This window comes from Sinocyclocheilus anshuiensis, unplaced genomic scaffold (assembly GCF_001515605.1).
Source record: "Sinocyclocheilus anshuiensis isolate Anshui unplaced genomic scaffold, SAMN03320099.WGS_v1.1 scaffold202, whole genome shotgun sequence".
NCBI lineage: Eukaryota > Metazoa > Chordata > Actinopteri > Cypriniformes > Cyprinidae > Sinocyclocheilus > Sinocyclocheilus anshuiensis.
Genome location: NW_015542342.1, coordinates 697,097 through 700,932, shown reverse-complemented (window position 1 = coordinate 700,932; position 3,836 = coordinate 697,097). Strand labels below are relative to the sequence as shown.

Below are 3,836 nucleotides of genomic sequence, written 5' to 3'. Positions count from 1 at the left end.
GATTTTTTTGCACCCTCAGATTCCAGATTTTCAAATAGTTGTATCTCGTCCAAATATTGTCCGATCCTAACAAAACCATACATCAATGGAAAGCTTATTTATTCAGCTTTCAGATTATGCATAAATCTCAATTTTGAAAAATTGACCCTTATGACTGGTTTTGTGCTCCAGGGTCACATATATGCAATGAACACGTACAGCCTTTCTCTTCATATCCTCAGTTAAATACTCTCTGAAATGAAAACGCCCCTTCCCCTAAATCATACATACTACCTTTTAAAGGTTTCAGGTCAAAAATACAGTAAAAACAGTAATATTGTGAAATATTATTACAATTTAAAATAATTGTTTTCTATTACAATATATTTTAAAATGTCATTTATTCCTGTGATGCAGAGCTGAATTTTCAGCATCATTACTCCAGTCTTCAGTGTCACATGATCCTTCAGAAATCATGATAATATGCTGATTTGCTGCTCAAGAAACATTTCTTATTATCATCAATGTTGAAAACAGTTGTGTATTTAACATGGAAGGGTGGAATTAACATCTGACTTTCAATTTCCACAAAAGTCATGGGTTATTAATATTTTCTCAGTTATGTGTGATTTATTTACAAGGCACACTGGTGGTACTTTTTGGGAGATGCACCAGTCGAGATGTGCCTCCCTTTGATGGTTTCTCAGTGTCTGTGGCGGTTACTTTGGGCCTGAGGTGGGAAAATATGATGAGTTCACCCTTTCAACTGAAATGAAATTTTGTGGATTAAATGGCCCTGTTTTGTGAAAGTGGGTGTAGGATAGGGACACGGTTTAATGCTCACAGCCGGGTTGTTGGCGGTGGCTCCCAGACAGCACAGCACATCTCCCTTCTCACTGATGGCCCACACAGGAACCTGCTCCAGACTGCACTGGGCCAGACACGGCAAGACGGTGACGTCAGTCAGAGCGATCGGAGGAACCTTCTGCCACGGTCCAGTAAGGCTGATCTTACACTTCCTGTGAGAAAGAAACACTCTTATATGTGACCCTGGAGCACAAAAGCAGTCTTAAGTCGCTGGGGTATATTTGTAGCAATAGCCAAAAGTACATTGTATGGGTCAAAATGATAGATTTTTCTTTTATGCAAAAAATCATTAGGATATTAAGTAAAGATCATGTTCCATGAAGATATTTAGTAAATTTCCTACTGTAAATATATTAAAACTTAATTTTTGATTAGTAATATGCATTGCTAAGAACTTCATTTGGACAACTTTAAAGATGATTTTCTCAATATTTTGATTTTTTTGCACCCTCAGATTCCAGATTTTCAAATAGTTGTATCTCAGCCAAATATTGTCCGATCCTAACAAACCATACATCAATGGAAGCTTATTTATTCAGCTTTCAGATGATGTATAAATCTCAATTTCGAAAAATTGACCCTTATCACTGGTTTTGTGCTCCAGGGTCACATATAGCTCTTCTTCAACCTTTCCTATACAGAGGGGCCTCTGTGGGAGGTTATTTTTTTGCCCCAAGGTTTTTGAAACAAGAAATACGGTTTTTACTAAAAAAAAAAAAAAAAGTGTAAATGCATGTATCAAAGAATCAGTGTGTTCATAAGCAGCAAAAATGTGAACTAACCTAGCCCACCGTCTGCGCCGCACAAAGTCCTTCATTGTCTTATAACCATGAAAGGTCCTGTATAAACATATAATACATTAGTTTGAGATTGAATGTATTAATAGAACAATATCTAGAGATGTCTAAGTCAACATACACAGGGAAATCTGCAGCATACTGCCAGCCCTCTTTATCTGACCCTCCCGGGACACCATAGTCTACGGCCCAATCAGAAACCTGTGAGTGAGATGCAGATATCAGTCCCAGACAATATCTAATCTCTATAATACTCCAAATGGGAAAGTACACACCACTATAAATAGTACAGTATACTCAATAATGCAGTCTTCTGAAACACGAGCTCATAGTGTGCTGTTGTACCCATGTCCACTGCGCCGAGGGAGGGCTGGTGTTGTCTTTGGTACACTCTCTCAGACCTGAAGCATCGCTCCACATGTAGCGATCTGTGGGAAGACCCCTGAGGACCACAGCAGACACGGAGCGTTTGCCGCAGGATCATTAAACAACCAGCAGAGCTCATGAAATGACACTCACTTCTCTGTGTATCCTGTCATTGGGTTCCAGCGCTGGTTCTCATAGATGTACACACTCCTCACATCACATATTGCTTGGCTAATGTTTTCATTTCCTGAAAATAATGAGATTCAAACACCAGGCAGAAGCAAGATAGATAGAGTTTCTCTAAAATAAAGATTTGATATTCTGATCTTGAATGAAAGCACATTTGAAATGAAAATACAAATGCATATACACGAGCAAGAAACAGTGTTATTTTTGTATTATTGATATATCATTATAGTATTATTCTGATCTTGCAGTAAATATGTCCTTTATCTCTGCCACTGCTCCAATTTCACTGAAAACTGCTGCTGTTACTCCTGTTCTTAAACAACCAAACCTGGACCCAGCTGATTTCACCAACTATCGTCCAATCTCCAATTGACCATTTATTTAGAAAATTATGGACAAAGTTGTTGCCAATCAGCTACAGTCTCTTCTAGCTCTCAGCGATCAGTTCGATGCATTTCAATCTGGTTTTCGCTCTCATCACAGCACGCAAACTGCTTTAGTTAACGTTGTCAACGATTTGTTAATCTCTGGTGACTCAGGTAATCTCTCCATTCTCCTGCGGCTCGACCTCAGCTCAGCATTTGATACTGTCTGTCACAAGATATTACTCTCCCGCCTTTCAGAGATAGGTGTCTCAGGTGCTACACCATCCTGGTTCTCTTCCTATCTCGCTGATAGACAATACTACATCACTATGCATAATTATAAATCTCCCACTACTTTACTCAGTCAGGGTGTTCCCCAGGGCTCTGTTCTCGGGCCATTACTATTCATTACTTACATCATGTCTCTTGGATCGCCGTTTAGTCGTCATGGTTTTCATTATCACTGTTATGCTGATGATATTCAGATATACACTGCATGCAGACCAGATTCTATTCACAGCTTCGCTGTTTAGCCCAACTTTTATCCTATGTTTCTCCAAAAGATGCTGAATCATTAGTGCATGCTTTTATTACATCACTCCTCGACTACTGTAATGCTCTTTTTGCCGGATTACCATGATTGCACTCTAGCTCTCGTTTACAATATATTCAAAATTCTGCTGCAAGAATATTAACCCATACTAAACGATCTGCTCATATTACCCCTATCTTATTTAAACTCCATTGGCTCCCTGTATCATCTCGCATTACTTACAAAATTCTTCTGCTTACTTTTAAATCACTCAATGGCCTTGCTCCTCCTTATCTCTCTGATCTACTGTCTCCTTACGTTCCACCTCGATCACTTCGATCTGCAGGGTGTGAACTTCTTACTGTACCTAGATTTCGTCTATCTTCAATGGGTGGCAGGTCATTTTCCGTAATTGCACCTAAACTATGGAACTCTATACCACTGGCACTAAGGACAATAACCTCACTCTCTGTATTTAAATCACAACTCAAAACCTACTTGTATACCCAATACTATCAGTCATAACATGTTCTTTAGACAGTCTCCTCATCCTATACTACCAGCTATAATTCTCTCGGGAGTATTTTCATTCTCTGTATTTTTGTTTGTTGCATTTACTATTCTTTGTTTGTTACTTATTGACACTATCCTTTTTCTGTTATTACTTATACTGTTACTGTATGTATCTTTGTTTCCAGTACATAATTGTACCATGATATGCAACTGCAATCATGTCTATCC

General features: G+C 38.7%; 1 pseudogene; it reads right to left on the bottom strand.

The window, feature by feature from the left end:
• LOC107691239 (tectonin beta-propeller repeat-containing protein 1-like) overlaps positions 1 to 3,836 on the bottom strand; it is a 25,632-nt pseudogene that overhangs the window by 2,473 nt on the left and 19,323 nt on the right.